The following is an 18,236-nucleotide window of genomic DNA, read 5'->3' as shown; positions in this document are numbered from 1 at the left end:
AATAAGTAAACAAACAAACAAACAAATAACAGAATTAAGATGGGATCCAAGAACCCTAATTTTTGAACATTTAAAAAAATCAGTTAAGAATGAAATGAAAGCTGGGATTTGTGACACATATCTATAATCCCAACTCTGCAGAGTAGGAAGAAAGGTTAAGAGTTCAAGGCTAGCCTAAGCTAGTCAGTTCAAACTAACCTGGGCTACATGAGACTGACTCAGACAAGCAAAGACAAAGAGGAATAATGTAATAAGGTATTTGACTCTGCTTCAAACCCTGCACAAAGTACAAATGAGCATGTCGAAATGTCTAAGATCTCTTTTCTGGGAGTGACTAAACTCGTATCAAGACAAAGAATACTGCCGCCATAAGTGAAGAGGACACTGAGCTCCATGAACTCACTTCGTATTTTCTGTTCCTAATTAAACGGAGAGACACAGAAAGGAAGGAGGACACTCTCCCAGAAGATGAGCCTTCTAGTTGTACCTAACTGGGGAGACAGTGGTGGCTCAGCCAGCATGAAGACGTGCAATCTAGATGTACAGATTCAGGGAAAGCTTTCTGAGAGCACCTTCCTGACTCATCCCTTACGGGCGTCTCTTGATCTATCTTACCTATCTCAGCAATGATATTATGAGTGATCAGTTATTAAGCATTACATGTCAGGTGTGCTTATGTCATCTCTATGTCCATCCTAACATCCCCAAAGAGGCATAAGTATTTTCATTGTTTTGTTTTTCAAGACAGGGTTTCTCTGGGTAGCCCAGGCTGTCCTAAAACTGGCTCTGTAGACCAGACTGTTCTTGAACTCAGAGATCCACCCGCCTCTGCCTCCTGAGTGCTATAATTAAAGGCATACACGACCCCCCAAAAAACAAAAAACAATTTTTGTTTAGTTTTGAGGCAGGATCTCAATTTGTAACTCTGACTGGCCTGGAACTTGTCATATAGACCAGGCTGGCCTCAAATAAATCCATATATGTGTCTGCCCGCCTCTGCCTCCTTAGTACTGCGGCTAGAGCTACATGTCATCATGCCCAGTTAAAAAACAGAGGCCTCAGGGTATATAGGTGGTTTACTCACAATTAACAGTTGAAATGGATTCAAAATGTCAGTTCTCAAGGATGGCTACTACAACTCTTTCTCAAGATGCCGGAGGTCACTCCCTTAAAGCCCTTTCATTGCCCACAGCATCTGTTTCCTGCCTTTCCTGGACAGAGGTACTAACTTTGGTGTCTACTTCTATAGGCTATATCAATTACTCCAAACCACAGCCCCCTTCCTACTGCCAACCCCGAGTTCACACAACACTGGTCAGTCCTGTTTCCTGCCCTTCGTCCCAATTCCCAGGGCTCATCTGCCCCATCCTGCCCATGCATGGTTCAGTCTGCTGTTCACTCCTTGACTTTCTGGGAACTCACAGATTCTCACAACACTGACCTCCCAAACTGCCTATTAACACACTATAGAACCTCCGACTGCTTTCTTGTTTTGTGCTCTCTTCCAAGGTGGACGACAGAAACAGAACTGACCACCCTGTCTAACTGGCTGGCAACAGGGCAATGGTGGGCAAGAAAACTCCAGAAGAAAGGTTTCTGTCGTCATTCTGTTGTCACTGAACCTTGGCCCTTGGTTTTTGGTTTCTTCAGAGCTAGCAGGGAGAGCAAAGGCACTCACTGCTATTCTTTAGTAATCTGACCTTGACCGGAGGTCCCTCCCTGGGCTTTCTCCAGGGCAGGATGGTGGACTGGAAAGCATTGGTGTACGCCAGGAGGCTGCTCTGTATGATAGAGCTGAGCAGAACAGGTCAGGTGCCTTCAGCAGTGCAATGTCCCTCTCTCCACACACTGGGAGGCATTTGGTCAACATTCTTTCTTACTGCCTCCAAACCTGGAGCTTAGCCGCTTCTACGGTAGCAGAACATGTCTGTGTGCACACATGCATGCATGTGTGTAGAGGTAAGCCACCCAGCCTTCTTGATAAAAATTCGTGAATCCCTGTGCATGGTTTTAGGCATAAACTTCCCATAGCTGTAAAGGTGTCTCCACCCATCCAGCCTTTGTGTCCAGATCTGACAACTGCAGCTTCAGCAGCTTCATTAGAAATACCCAGAAAGGAAGAAACGATCTTGTTTCTTGATCAAATAGCACACACAGCATTAGCTCAAGCCTGTTCCTTTCCCCGGCCCGTGCATGCAAAGAGGAGTTTGCCCATGCTGGGGTACTCTCCTTTTCCAAAGGACAAAGCCAACCTTCGGGAACCAGAGCCCAGATGCTGATGATTCCTGCCTCTGCCTAGCGGCCACCCCACCCCCACCCCACCCAGAGCCATACCTCTGCAAGGAGCCTCGAGGTGCACTCGGTGGCTCCCGCTCCTTTTGCACGCCCGCCAAGCTCTACCTTGACAATCTCAGCTGAATCACTGGCCGATCGCACAGGGGTATCGGGCTGGTTTTCTAAGATCTGACTTCTGCTAATACAATGGCATCCTAGCTAATGCAGAGAGGCTGCGCAATCTCAGCCTGTCTTCTCGCTGCTGCCGCTGCCGCGGCTGCTGGGCTGCGGTGACGTTGCTCTTAAGGGGGAGGGAAAGGAGCAGGCAAGCCCACAGTACAGTCACTCAGCTTCCCGGTTAGCCTGGGGGGAGGGGGCGTGGAGAGAGAGCCACAGAGGGCAGTGGGTGCTGGAGGAGGCTGACTCTCTAGGGCGCGCCGAGCCGAGCTTCTCCCGGGCCTCGGTGTTGAGAGAAGTCTGGGCAGAGCTTCCTTCCTTCCTTCCCCTTTCAGGCCGCTCCTTTGAGCTGGGCCAGAAGCCCGTCCCCCTCTCCTCTCCTCTGAATGACTGCTGGTTTCCCAGCTTCTCCATTCGTTAGGTTTCCAGCTGGGCTAGGGCGGAGAGTCTGCCTGAGAGGGGATTTTGGAAGCCCCGCCCAGAGGCTACAAAAACACACACACAGAACAAAACAAGCCCCCCAACGACCCTTCTTCATTCCACCAGCAAAACAGCAGGCGCCTTTCCTGAAGCCCAGTCAGGGCGCACTCCGTTCTCCACAGACGAGGCTACAGCGGGCCTCTCTGAGCAGGTGGTGGGCACCGCACAGACCGGGTCGCTGCAGAACTCCCTAACTCTTCAGTTGAGGCAGAGCTGGGCCTTTCACATCAGTTTTTGGTCCTTGCTGACTTGTGTTCAACCAGGGTTGTAAGGCAGTGGAATCTCTTTAACCAGGAGGAGCTTCCAGAAAGCTCCTTCTCCCAGAGAAAGGGAGGTTGATTTCTCAGGCCTAAGAAAAATTTCTGTTTTGCTTGTAGACCTACTGAACCTTCCATCTCTTCCTTGCTCAGGTTCTGGGCCAGTCTGTGAGAATAATGCGCAGTAGTGGGCCATGCACCAGCCAGATGGATGGCAAGTGGTAATGTTATCTCTGCCCACTTTGTGCCATTGCTCACTGAGGCTACCCTTCAAAACAGCAGCAGCTTTCAGGCCAGGCACGGTGCCACACGCCTGTAACCCCAGCACTTGGGAGGCAGAGGCAGGCAGATCTCTGTGAGTTGGAGGCCAGCCTGGTCTTCACACCGAATTCCAGGGTGGTCAGAAGTATAGCAAGAGAACCTATCTCAAAAACCCCACAAGAAAACCAACCAACCAAACAGCTGCTCCCCTGGTGGGCTAGGTGGTTCCCAGGCATCAGTCTTGCCCACTTGATTTTCGATCTGAAAATCAGTTTCGTTTTCTTTCCTTTCTCTCCCTCACCCCCTTCCAGAACTGACGGACTGAACTGACGGCTTTATGTATGCCAGACAAGCTCTCTTCTAAGCCATCCCCCCAGCCTCTTCCTTGAATATTTCTACTCCATAGTTGGTTGAATCTGTGGAGGGCTAACTGCCAGAGTTCAGGCCTCAAGGAGGAGCTAACTTCCTTTCCTTTCTTCTTGGCTTTCTGGAGACAAGGTCTTGCCATATGTAGCCCAGGGCGGTCTCTGACTCACTGGACCATCCAGGTTAATCTCAAATGTGTAGCAATCCTTCTGCCTCAGCCGCCTGAGTGCTGAGATTACAGGTGTGTGCCATCACACTCATCTATACCCCTTTCTTGTTTCTTCCATGCCTCATGAGGCTGTGTATTTCCTGCAGCCAAAGACTCACCTCTCACCTTGACTTGCTTGAGGGACACTAGGACCTGATCCTACAATGAAAACAACGAAGAAGGGAAGGAGACAGGGAGGCTTCCAGCATTAAGCAGCCATTACTAGTCCTCTTGGGATGGCCGAAACGGTACTGGGGTGCTTGCCTCTTTGGGGTTGATGCAGACCTCAGGGGCTTGGTGTAGGTTAAGCAACACCATTTGTGATCAAGGGCATGGAGTACTAGTTGATTTGTCTGAGCACTCTGGGCCCAGTGCCTTTGTCCTTGAAACTTCTGTGAGGCCAAGTCAAGCACTGAGCAGGCTGCCCAGTGTTTGGCAGGACTGACTGCAGTGCTCACACATCCAGAGCTTCCTGTGATTTGGTGGCACGCCATGGACCACGCTCTCACTTCCCAGCCCTCCTGCATGCCTGCTGTCCAAGAAGGCCAGAAGACGCTGCTGAATCTCCTAAATTGTGAACCGCTGTGTGGATGCTAGGAACTAACCCAGGTCCTCTGGAACAGCAGTTAGTGCCTTTAGTTACAGACCATCTCTCTACTCCTAATGCTTCAGTCATTCTCTTTTAAAGATTTATTTATTATGTACACAGTGCTCTGAACACACATATACACAATGTGAGCCTGCAGCCCAGCAGAGGGCACCAGATCTCAATGTAGAGGGTCGGGAGCCACCGTGTCGCTGCTGGGAACTGAACTCAGGACCTCTGGAAGAGCAGCTCCCCCTAACGCTTCATTCTTAGATACAAATCTAGAGCTAAGGAACACTAGACGTTTGAGGACAGCCTCTAACACAAAGAACAAGAAGACAGGTATAGCGATCCTGGCATCTGTCATCTAGTGTTTAGGAGGCTGAGGCTGGAGGATTTTGAGTGTGTGGTCAGGCTGGATTACATAGCAGGAGGAACACAGACAGAGGTCTATGTAATCTTAGCACACCTTTGTCCCCAATCTTTCCCAATAATCACTCTGCTGACCTTTCAGCTCAGGGAACGTATTTGGAAATAAGGGAGTACTTTCATGTTCTATTTGGGTATATTTGACATCGGCAACAGCCTGTGTTTATCTGTATTTCACCCCAAACTGGTGAACTGTACTCTTCTGATCTAGAAGAGCCCTGAGGCAATTTTTTCTTTTACATTTATATATTTAGAGTGTGGGTGTGGGTATGTACATGCCCTGTGGAGGTCATAGCTTTCAGGAATCAGTTCTCCTCTACCCTCACGTGGGTTCCAGGTCTTGGTGGCCAGCACCTTTACAGAACCACCTTGCTGGCCCAGCCTGAAACTATTCAGATCTTTGTGTGCATGCTGCGTGCATGTGTTTGTGCAGGGTTTGGTGGGAGCATGTTCATGTGTCTGCAAGTCCCAGGGAGCTGCCTGCCTTTGCCTCCTCCGCTGGGGCTGCACGCATGCCCCTGGGGCCTGCCTTTACACAGGTGCTACGGATCTGAAGGCAGGCCCTCGTGTTTACAGGGTAGTACTTCACCAACTGAGCCATCTCTGAGCCTCTGAGATCATACTGCAAGCATCGCAGAGCCGTGGGGAGTTCAAGAATTCTAGCCAGAGATAAGCAGCTCAGAGCGTTATCAAAATCCTCACCGTTATAGCTCCAGTGGGCAGGGCAGCACTATATTTGGGGAAGCAGTGTAAGAGTTAGAACATGAGTTTCAATTTTTTTCCAGCCGTAATGCACAAAACATATCTGCTCTGGTTGAAGCTGAGACGCTAAACCCCCATGCCTGCCAACTCTCCTTCCCCTCATGGGGACTCGGACTGGTATTCAGAGGGATTCTACTCCTTAAAGTAGAAAATGCCAGAAACATGGGGCAAAGGCAAAGACGGAAATGAGCAAGGTGTGCTGAGACTGAGGAACATGAAGGGGGAAATAAGGGGTTAATGGGCAGCAGTCATCTCGGGGGCCTGGAGGTGGCGCAGTCGGCGAAGCTCTTGCCATGCGAGTCTGCGGCCGAAACTCAGATGTGTGCATTTATGGAAAAGGCTGGCCTGGTAGCAGTAGGCCTGTAACTCCTGAGCCAGGGAACTAGGAGGGTCCCCGAGGCTTGCTGGACAGTCCAGCTACAGCGAGCTCCAGGTTCAGTGGGAACCCTGCCTCAAACCAGTAAGGGGAAGAATGACTGAGGAAGACACGGGCCCAGATCTCTGGCTTCTGCGTGTGCACACATGCATTCTCCCACATATTTATACACACACACACAAACACACAAAAAAGTTCAATCATCACAAGAAAGCCTAAACTTTCCAGGACACGAGTTTCTAGTGTCTGCTGTAGAGCCACCTCTTCAAGGTCTGTGTCTTCAGAGTCTGTGACGTTAGACGAAGGTGCTGACTTTCCTATAGGAAATACATGAGAGATGTTCAAAGAATTTGGGGATTTAGAACTGGCCTTGATAGCGTTGTTGATAGTGTGTCAGTGGCTGCGTTACAGGGAGAATAAACAAGAGCAGATGCCTGAACACACCTGACCATGACCTCAGGAGCCTGCTTTTACAAAAGGAATGGCAGCCAAGGAATGGCAACCAACGCCCACAAGGTCGTCTGACTTCCCTCTGAGCAGAGCTGCTCCTGCTGACAAGGATGCTGACGGTTCCTGACTGGTTCGTGTTATTTTGGACTCTTAAGCAAGGCTGGCCAGAATGCTGGGAGTGTTCTGGAGGGCTGTCCCAGACGCACCAGCTGCTTCCTTATTAGGCCTCCCTAATATAGCTTTCTCTTTCGAAGCATAGGAGTTGTTCTGCTTTGAGCTTCTTGTGCATGTTGCCACCTCTAAAAGTCAAATGCTCTGCAAAAGGCTCTGTGGCAGAACAGGGCGGCCCGGTGTGGATCTACATCTTTCCCCCGAGTCTATCTGCTCCCGCTGAGCTGATTATGTGCAGGCACCTTTAAACACCATTGGCTGAACTCATGGCAGAACTCACACTGGCTCCAAGCCTTTTAGTCTCCACAGTGGCTAGAGCTCCCAAGGTCCCAATTCAATGAATGGAGACTGAAGTTCAATTACACCCAGGAGAAGAACAAGCCACCAATGGTCGCTCATCAAGAGCTGCTTTCTTTCATAGAAACCCTTCTTGCAGGGAAGGGATTATGCCTAGAAAAACAGCCTCTTTCACTGATCTTGCAGTGATCTAGCCAGTATGTATGGCTTTCTCCATTAGGCCTTTACCCTTCCTTAGCTCAGTTTCTAGCATCTGGTCATTCTGAAGACCTTGTGAGGTCCCTTTCAGGTATAATTGTAAAGTAAGCCAAACCCAAAGCCTGACTCCAGAGACGGCTCCCATGCAGGTGTCAATAAACAGCGCCCCTCCTGCCCTCTTGACCACGGCACGAATGTGCAGGCACACAGTCCTCAGGTCCCAGCTGCTAATGCCAGTCATGTCTTTAGAGGTTGAGTACTTGCTGCAAACTGTTTTCTCCAAGGATAGGAGAGGTTAGAGGGGAGAGAAGGACATGAGGGAACTAGGTAAGGTTCGTGTCCTACCTTGACAGACTGAGCTCTTCGGATGAGGGATGCAGAGAACAGCAGAAGATGAGGCTCAGGAGAAAGTCACAGATGCAGGTGAGTAAGGAAACAGGGAACCATCAGGTCTAGAGATGGAAAAGGGTGCTGAAGCCATGTGTGGCCTGCTCTGCTTGGAGAAAGTTCTTAAGGACTAATTTGCAGGAGGGTAGGGCAGCGGGGTCAAACAGGCCCCTGAGCTGTTGCCCCCTGGGTGCTCGACACCTTGCTAATCCTCTGGCAATGCCTTTTGCCTCCTGGGCTCTGGGAAGCAAAGCCACAGTGTTTTCTGTTCCCCCTCCTCCTAGACAGGGGACTGGGGCATGCAGGCTTCCAAACTGCTAGCCAATCAGTTTTTCCAGAGCTGTAAATAAAAGGCACACATGCACAGAGAAGTGGCTATGGGAAGAATCTAGATTGAATTACACAAACCAGTTGTGGGGCTGGGGCTGAGGGAGTGGGGTGGGGAGTGGGGTGAGGATGAGCGGGGAAGCCGAGATGCCTTCAGAGGAAACCTCCAAGCATAGTCCTGTCTCAGCATAACTGCCTTCACAGGAGCTAGGCTCCAGTCTGGCCATGTTCTCAGCAGCAGGGGTAGGGGCTCTGGGACTCTTCTGTCAGGGTGGAAGCCTTTCCTGGATATGCCTTATTTTCCAGTAGAGTTCAGGTGGCATCAGCTTCCAGAGTCCAGCTCTCCCTGCTTGGGAAGCGCACTGGGACTACCCTTGGAGTACCAGCAAGGACTATTTCTTCGCACCAGTAATGGTATTTGCTTTAGTTACAAGACCAAGGTTAGCGTAAATTTTTGTTTTGTTTTTTTGTTCATGTAAACAATTTAAAAAGCAGGCACATGGCATCTGGCTTTATCCTGGGGATTCATGAGGTTAGGTTCTATAATGTCCAGGGCAAGGGTTTGGTGGAAAATGGGCCCAGGTTCCACTCTGACACATGGCTTGCCAGCTATGGAACTCTGGGAAGTCAGTCAACCTCACCAAACATCAGACTGTAAAGTGCTGTGACATTCCCTCAGAGGCTGGAAGTAGAAATAAAGAAAAGAACACATGTCATACCTGACGCAAGTGCTCAGCAATGTGTTATTATTATTCTGTCTCTGGCACATGACTACTGTAGTTGTTTCTTTCCTCCTTTCCCAGTTTCCAGAAAAACCTAAAGCCTTTGGGTCTGAGGTATTTGTAGGCAAATTATCTAACAGTCAGAGAGAATGAGACAGGTGTGGGGACACGCACCTGTGTTCCTAGCACTACAGAGAGGGGACCATGCTCAGCTACACAGCAAGTTTCAGGCCTGTCTCTACTAAAGAGCCACTGTCTCAGAACCCAAAAGCAGAGTCAAAGGGAATGGGAGGACAGCCGTGTCCCTCTCTTTCCCCCAGTACCAGGCCTGAGTCCGAGACCCCATGTCTATGACATCTACACTGGCAGCCTACCCAGTAGTCTCCATCTACTTCCCAGAGCAAAGATTCCACTCTTTCCCCTACCTGCTATAAGACATGTTCCCAGACTGAAATACTTCTCCTGTCCCCCAACCCCCAGCTCCCAGTGTGTGAAGGGAGGGGCAGTCTGATCCCAAGATGGCAGGATAGGTCTGTCCAGGCTGTTGTATGCCCATCACAGCTGTCTGTTTGGCCTACAGACTAATAATAGCAACTCTGATGGCAATGGATTAAGATAGGCCTGTACTAGGTGTTTATTTTTACACTCTGGCGTCAGTATCAAGTTCTACTGGGTACTGGCCAAATGTAGGGCAGCTTCCTGCTATAAGGCATGGCCTCAGGCTTCTCCAGGTAGCTCAGCTGGGTTCTGGAGGAAGCAAGCTTTGTGGAAAACAGTTGGGCATTAACAGACAGGTAAGCATCCAAGTCTGGGGGGTCACGTGATCTCGCACTGAAAGCTGCTTCCCAGAGTGTTCTTCAGTCAGGCAGGCCTCTTCCAAAAGAGCTGATAGGCTGTTCTGGCCAGGACCTATGTATATACATGCATAAACTGGTTGTGTACAATGATCTAAACAAAGTCAAGGAATATTTCCACCCAACTTTCCCAAACTCAACTTTGTCACAAGTCACAAACTAGTGTGATGCTGAGAAAAAGAAACGGAGTACTTGGGGCTGGTATAGGACGCGTGAAACTAAGGAAAGGCTGAGGCTGGCCCCATCGGAGCTGCACAGTTCCCAGTAGGAACATCACATTTCTTAGAAATTCAACGGAACACAGCAGACGAGAGCCACCAAGAAGCCAGCTGTCTGGCCAGAAGCCCACATCACCCCTCCCCAAAGGCCTATAGAGTGGGGTCCCAGAAACCTTATATATGCTGACTTCAGCGTGTGGAGCCCCAAAGCCATTTCCATCACCTCCTTGCAAGGCCTTCTCCCTGCCCCATCGGGCTGTGAGGAAGCAGACAGCTGGGCAGCTTATGTAAACAGACGCAGACTGGCCTGATGAGGGGCTCCTCAACACACAGCAGACGGTTGAAGAATGACAAAAATGCCCCACACATCAAGCAGGAATGCTGAAGTGCAAAAAAAAAAAAAAAAAAAAAAAAAGCAGGCAAGCACATAGAAACAATGACTCCTTCACCGCCCTGCTGTGGCTGAGTCAGAGGCACACTAATACCTTAAGGAACCAGGGTGTGAATTCAGTCAATACATTCTTTTCCTGTCACTCAGGCACATCCACCTGGTCATCAGCACAACAATGAAGCCTCAGAGACAACCAGATTTGATGACCAGTGATAGAGGTGTCTGAGCTCAGCTCCCTCTGGAAGCTAGCACGCCAGGACCACGGCAGGGTGCCCGAGGACAGGAACACTGCCTTCATTCTTGGCTTTTCCTCTGATGTGCCAGGTCACATGGGGCAGGTACCTGTCCTCATGAGCTCCAGGTTTGCCACCTGGAAGAGGGTCTACTTGTAGTTATCTTCTGGTATGGAGCAAGAACAAGATTTGAAAAGAATAAAGTTCAGGAAATGTAAATGTTATAAAGTAGTGTTTACCAAAGTGTTTCAGAGCTGTAATCACACACGCAGTCAGGCGCAGCAGCTTGGCTGCCTCCCACTCCCATCTTCTAGGACAGTGGCCGTACTGGAGAAACAGGTGAGCTAGTTAGGAACTGCTGGCGGTGAAGGCGAAGGTTTCCACTACTGTGTAAGGACACAATGGCAGCAGGAGCTCTTCCCCTCCCTAGGGACCAGCAAACTCCATCTGGAAAGGCCCAGAAAGCAGGTATTTGGGCTCTGTGGGTAATATAGTTAGGCAATGTACTCCTGCCTTTCTTTTTTTTTTTTTTTTTTAAAGATTTTATTGTAAATTGACCATTTATAGTTGTATACTTACGGGGTTCAAAGTGATGTTATGACTTATGAATGCAATGTGGAATAAGTAAATTAAGTGAATTAACATCATGCCAAATACTTAATCATTGTCTGTGGTAAGGACATCTGAAATTTGTTGTCAGAAATTTTGAAATGTACAACCCTTTAAAAACATAAAGATCACTCTTAGTAAAAAATCATACCAAAACCACAATTTGACCCCAGTTCTAAAGTGAGTATGTCCATATATATGTATATATGTAAGTGTGTATGTGTGTGTGTGTATGTGCGTACCATGTTGCTTTAGATCCTAAAGGCTTCATTATGTAAGGTGGGCATCTAGGAATTCTGACTGTGTTGGGTCTGTCAGGAGGCACTCTTTTCTCTTCCCACATGGCTGATGGAGGATACTCAGACGAAGCCTAAATCAGCTCCCTCCTTCTGCTTAGTAAACCACCCTGTCATCTAAGGGCCTTTCCTTCCACTCCCAGTTTTCAAATCCACACTGAATTGCCTCAGGGAGAGTCATGTATGATATGGGTCAAGACAGAAAGAAGGGTTGGATATAGCAAATACGGACGAAAAGCCAAGGGTAGGTGCCAGTTCCTTGTGGCATCGACAGGCTGACTGGATGTAAGAGCTATCACAGATAGTCCCAGACATTGTAAGTAGGAACCAGACTGCTACAGAAGCAGCCTATGAACGCTGTGGAAGTGGCTACAAATCTTTGGAGTTTTACTGCCCTGGGTACTATGCTCTGGAAAGAAAGAAATGGTTGACAGCTAAATACTTAGTCCTGTAGTATACCCATTACTTAGTAGATACTATGCTGCCCATAGTGCTAGTTGTTGGTCATAAACACTCTAATCTTCCCGAGAACTAACCATGCAGAGTAGATACCCTAGCCCTACTTTGCAGCTGAGGAAACCAAGACTGTCTGGGATTAAGTTTATCCAAGATCACAGAGCTGGAAAGAACAGTGCTGGCTTGGAAGTCCCATCTGACTCATTCCAAGTCCCGCTCTCATCACTCTAATACGCAGAGAAGAACGCAGAGAAGAACACTCAGTAAAGGTCTTCTCAGTAATATGACAAGATGTTAAAAATCATAAGCTTGGCAATTTCCTATGGTAGTGGTTGGCCTCAAATCCTTACAGTTATATTCACGCTTAACCTGGTGGCATGATCATACTTCAGACGACTTAAAACAATGAAAAGATGTTCTTTGTCTAGTGGCAAAGAAGTCACTTCAGGCGCTTGGTGGCATCTCTGTTACTTTGGAAACACTTTGAATTGAATTAGTTCCCTACCCTCCCTAGGCCCAGACTAGGTGAATCAAATATTCACCCTTATTCTTTTTCAGCTTTTGGTAACCTGGCTGTCCAAGTTAAATTCTGCATCCCTGGTCCCTTGCAGGGGCGAGCATGCCTATGGAGGAACTATGTAGTCTCTGGAGGATGAACTCCTCTCCTCCCTAGCTACTGCTAGCAGGCAGGTGTGCCGGCCACAGCTACCACCCACGGCCAGAACCATAGCCTGGGGGAAGCAGCCTAAAAGCCTGGAAGGGGCCTGGATGCTGAGCAGCCATGGGATGCCATACCAGCCCAGGACTGGACTTTTGCAGCTGCTGTGTAGAAATATTCTCTTCATTTTGCCAAAGTCACACAGTTTGGGTTTCTGTTACTGATTTTATATATATATATATATTCTACTTTAGATGTCCTACAGCATCTCAAGAATCACCAAGTAGCACTGATTCTGTCCACCTTTCTCTATCCTTATTGTCACTAAAGAGTAACCCATAATTATCACTTGGGACCTTGAATCATCCTTTTAAAATGAGGTCTATTACATTACTCTCTTGCCTAAAGACTCCTAACAGAGTAACTGACTGAATATTTCAAAAATGACCAGCCAAGAGGGCTTTGAATATTTCTGACACAGTGATACGTGTTTAAGGTGATGACCCTGACCTGATGATTTTACATTATGTAAATACAAAGAAGTACCATGTTGTGCCATGTAATACATGATTGTGTATACAATCATGGGTCCATGTAAAAATCTTCAAAGGCTTTTTATAAAATCCAAACTTCTCAAAGGCACACTGACCCTTCGCAATCTCTTCAGCCTCATCTTTTGCCCTGTGGTTTGCACCTGTGCTGTCTAGAAACTGCTCTTCACTGTATAGATGTCTCCTACATATTCTCCAGATTTCCCTAAATATTCCTTGTTTAGCACAGCAGTCCACAAATGAATAAAAACCTGCCAGTCATCCTTATAAAGGAAATGAGACCACGGTGTACATATGGCCCTACCAGTTACAAACTATTTAACTACATTATACATTTTTCTTTCCTCTTTGGTTGCAGGCTACAGGTAGAAGCTGTGTTCTTCATCTTCGTAGCTACCTAAGCGAGCCTAACCCGACACATGTAGATGGTTAAAGGTGCCCTGACCTTACACATATCTCTAAACTGGAGAGACTTCTTTCTCCAGCCTGGACTGCAGCTCTCACAAGTGCGGCTGGTTTAGTCAGTCCTCTTGGCTGGGGAGTGCAAATGCTCAAGAGGCAGCACGAGCACAGCGGCTGGCTTCGGGGATCCGCAGAGAAGGGTCCCAGGGACCACTTCCACTGCTGGGACTGGAGCTGCAGCAAAGACAGCATAGTCTGTTCTGACACTCCTTCCTCCGATCTTTCTTCCTGCCCCACCCTTTAACCTCACCCGTCTTCAGTTTTGCCATTAGCTGTTCATGGAGGCTTCTGAGTAACAAGGAAAGAATGCAGGATATGTAGCAAAAAGTCCAGCACAATTTGTTTTTTTTCCTTAAAAGGGCAGGGGGAAAAGAGGGCAGTCTATAAAGTTACATAAGACCTTTGTCCTTGCTGGGAGCGATTCCAGCTCCATCTGGAAGGCTCTTCAGGCTGTTTAGAGTTTCAAGGAAGGGCTGGTCACTTCCTGCTTGGTTGACCTATCCTGGGCCATCTCTAGAGGCTGGGAGGTTCTGGCCGGGGAGCATGATGCGTCACCCCAGTTGCCAACTGCAGCCCCCTGGTTCACCTGGGGACAGAACACTGCACAATCCACTTACAGTCAAACCCACAGTAGCTGCAAGCCCTCTGCCATCAGCCCTTTGGGACCCACTACAAAGAAGGTGGGATCTTGGGACTCCAACAGCCCAACCCAGCAGCATAGCCTCCCCCAACTACCTACCCCTTAGCCCAAGCTTCCGGTAGATATACAAGTGAATTTGTGGTCCTAAGGGCTCCAAGACACTTCTCTTACCCCAAACTAGTTAAGTTAGTAATTACAACTGAGTACCTACTAAGTGCAAGGTACTATACTGTGTGGACAAACAGACCTGATGGCTGACTTCATGACGCTTCTAATTCACCTAGGAAAACCAAACAAATAAGCATGACTATACAGGCTGGGCCAGATATGTAGCTGATGCCTAACATCAAAAGGCACCATCTTATCCCCAGCACAGGCCCCTACTAAAACATGAGTAACAAATTATCATTTAGGCCCTGGTAATGGCTGCATTCCAAACAAACAGTTAAATCATAAAAGTCACGGGGATGAACTCAGAGACAGGTTTTGCCTAGTGTGTGTAAGCTTCTGGGTTCAATTCTTAGTGACGAACACACACAAATGTAAGGGGTCTGGAGAGATTGCTCAGTGGTCAGCTCAGTTGCTGCTTTTATAGAGGACCTGGGTATGTTCCTACCACTGACACGGCAACCCACAACCACCCACGTCCAGTTCAGGGAATTATTTGATCTCTCTTCCGGCTTCCGTGCATATTCATACTTACATAGTGCAACTAAGCACCCATATACATACAATTAACACACACACAAGCGCGCACACACGCACACACACACAGATGCACGTCAGCTGGGGAGCGATGGTGACAATTCAGTCCCTGAAGTGCTTGCTGGACAAACATGAAGATCTAAGCTTGATTAAACCTACATAAAAACCAGCCAAGCCGATGTGCATTTGGGACCCTGGGGCTGGGGAGGCGGAAACAGAGGGCTCAGCCTAACTGGCACGTTCCGGGCCAGGGTGAGACCCCGTCTATCCATGGTTGCTTGCGGATGCCAGAGGACAACTTTCAGGAGGTGTTCTCTCCTCCCACCAAATGGGTCCCAGAGAGTTCAGTCCCTGGCAACTGACAACTCAGGCTGTCAGTCTTTACCTGCTGAACCATCTCACCAGCTCCAGCTAACACATTTTTTAAATTTAATGTTGTATTCTAATTTTATGTGCACTGGTGTTCTGTCTACATGTGTGTCTATGTGAGGCTGTGGGATCCCTTGGAACTAGAGTTACAGACAGTTGTGAGCTGCCACATGGGTGCATGGGGATTGGATCTGGGTCCAGTGCTCCTAACCACTGACCCATCTTTTCAGCCACAACATCTTAATTAGAGTCTGCTTACACTGTGCTAGTGACTAAAGTTGCCACAAGAGCTCAACAACCTAGCTCTAGGTGAGGCCAAAGCTGATTCACGGACTCTGCTGGATTAGCCCATGTACATTTCATATTTACACTAAAGGCATAAGAACTAAAAGATGCAAACTTCAGGCCATTTATTTTATTCCTTTGTGGACAATGTAGAGAGCAATGAAAAAAATGGGTATATAATTCTAGCCTTTCTTTCTTTCTTTCTTTCTTTCTTTCTTTCTTTCTTTCTTTCTTTCTTTCTTTCTTTCTATTAATGTTTTTCTAAGACAGGGTTTCTCTGTGGAGCCTTGGCTGTCCTCAACTCACTTTGTAGACCAGGCTGGCCTTGAACTAACAGCAATCTGCCTGCCCCAGCTTCCCTGAGAGCTGGGATTTAAAGGTATCTATCCATCTGTCTGTCTATCTATCTTTCTTTCTTGTTATTGTTTTTGAGACAGAGTCTCACTATGTAGCACTGGCTATCCTCAAACTCACAGAGGTCACCTGCCTCTCCCTCCCGGGTGCTGGGATTAATGGCGTGCACCACCACACCCAGCTCCTCTCCCTTTTAAGACAGGTTGCAGCTGAACAGAAACAGTGATCCCTCTGCCTCTGCCTCCTGAGCCACTACAGCTAGAGCATGTACTTCCACGAGCAGCTTCATTCTGTAGAGGACAAATCCCATAGGCTAGCTGAGTAATGAGAGCACCCTCACTCTCAGACTCACCGAAACATTTTTGAGATTTATTAATTTTTAAATTTTTATGTGTATTGGTGTTTGGCCTGCATGCATGTCTGTGCAGCACATGAGTGCCCAGTGCCACTGGAGGCCAGAAAATGGACATCAGACCCCTGAAGCTGTAGACGCGGTGAGGTACCACGTGGTGCCGTGACCCAAACCCAGGCTCTCTGCAAGGGCAGCCAGTGCTCTGAACCCCTGAGCAGCTCTCTAGTCCTCAGACACCGTTCTTTCTTTCTTTTTATCCAACAACGTAGGGCTTATTTATTTAAATGATTAAATTAATATATTTTAAAAGTTCTTATACCAATATTCATTATTGTCATCATCCTTTCATTTAACTTTTTGAGTTTTCATAATTTTCACATTAAATTTTTGTGAGTTTTATAAAGCACCAACAAATTTACTATCATTTTCTATCCTCTGGATAAATTTGTAACACAGCAATTATTGTGAAGGTGAAATAGTTCAAAAGTAAAACACTGTAGCCTCAAAGCCTTTTCCAAAGGTGAATTATGTCATTATTTACTGATTAAAACTGTGTGTAACTTCTGATGCAAGTCTTAATTTTATATTTTTTTAATAATAATTTTTATTTTTTGATATTAATCACAGGTTATTTACTATCCCAGCTGTAGCCCCCTCCCTCATGCCCTCCCAATCCCACCATCCCTCCCTCATCTCCTCCCTGCCCCTTTCCAAGTCCACTGATAGGGAGGAAACTCCTCCCCTTTCATCTGATACCGTAGTTTATCAGGTCTCTTCAGGACTGGCTGCAAAGTCCTCTTCTGTGGCCTAGCAAGGCTCCTCCTCCCTCGGGGGTGGGGGGGAGTGTCAAAGAGCCAGCCATTGAGTTTGTGTCAGAAATAGTCCCTGTTCCCCTTACTAGGGTACCCACTTGGATACTGAGCTACCATGGACTATATCTGAGCAGGAGTTCTAGGTTATACCCAAACATGGTCCTTGGTTGGAGAAACAGTCTCATAAAAGAACCCCATGCCCTGGTATATTTGGTCCTTGTGGAGCTCCTGTCCTCTCCAGGTCTTACTAACTCCCCCTTCTTTCATATGATTCCCTGTACTCTGCCGAAGGTTTGGTTATGACTCTTAATATCTGCTTTGATACACTGCTAGGTAGAGTCTTTCAGAGGCCCTCTGTGGTAGGCTCCTGTCCTGTTACTTGTTTTCTCCTACATCCAATGTCCATCCCATTTGTCTTTCTAAGTGAGGATTGATCATCTTACTCCAGGTCCTCTTTCTTGTTTATCTTCTTTAGGTGTATAGATTTCAGTGTGTTTATCCTATCTTATAAGTCTATATAAGTGAGTATATACCATGTGTGTCTTTCTGCTTTTGGGATACCTCACTCAGAATGATCATTTCTAGGTCCCACCATTTGCCTGCAAATTTCATGATTTCCTCGTCTTTAATTGCTGAGTAGTATTCCATGTGTAAAAGTACCACAATTTCTGTATCCATTCCTCAACTGAGGGACATCTGGGTTGTTTCCAGATTCTGGCTATTATGAACTGCTACGAACATGGTTGAGCAAATGTCCTTGTTGTGTACTTCAGCCTCTTTTGGATATATGCCTAGGAGTGGTATAGCTGGATCTTGAGGTGGCACTATTCCTAATAGTCTGAGAAAGCGCCAGATTGATTTCCAAAGTGGTTGTACAAATTTGCATTCTCACCAGCAATGGAGGAGGGTTCCCCTTTCTCCACAGCCTCTCCAGCATTTGTTGTCACTTGAGTCTTTTATCTTAGCCATTCTGATGGGTGTAAGGTGAAATCTCAGGCTCTTAAGACACCTTTCTTACAGTGGAAGGAAGAGTTAAAGCTACATGACATCAAAGACAGTGACTGATACTTAGTGAAGACTCAATAAATAACAGCTATAGTAAATACAGATCAAGAATCTCCTCTGCTTGAATCCAAATTCCCATTCCTCACAGCAGGGAACCATGTCATTATTATGGCCACTGTTTTCTAGTTAACAGGTAACATTCTCTAACCTTTCTTCACAGCTCTGCTCTTTTGTTCTCTGTAAAGTGTAGAGAGACTC

General features: G+C 47.4%; 1 protein-coding gene across 3 annotated transcripts in view; it reads right to left on the bottom strand.

Moving 5' to 3' along the window:
* The window catches only part of Rusc2 (RUN and SH3 domain containing 2), a 44,696-nt gene that overhangs the window by 18,023 nt on the left and 8,437 nt on the right, over nucleotides 1–18,236 (bottom strand). Inside the window, exon 1 of one of the 3 annotated variants that reach the window (XM_021658451.2) lies at nucleotides 2,335–2,786. The exons of the other annotated variants lie outside the window; for them this stretch is intronic. The gene's annotated coding sequence lies outside the window, so the exon portion shown is untranslated. Of the gene's footprint in view, nucleotides 1–2,334; nucleotides 2,787–18,236 lie in introns of those variants that run through there. 3 annotated transcript variants of the gene reach the window in all.

This window comes from Meriones unguiculatus, chromosome 1 (genome assembly GCF_030254825.1).
Source record: "Meriones unguiculatus strain TT.TT164.6M chromosome 1, Bangor_MerUng_6.1, whole genome shotgun sequence".
NCBI classification, from domain to species: Eukaryota; Metazoa; Chordata; class Mammalia; order Rodentia; family Muridae; genus Meriones; species Meriones unguiculatus.
The sequence above is the reverse complement of the archived record's forward strand: the minus strand, read 5'-3'. Positions and strand labels throughout refer to the sequence as shown.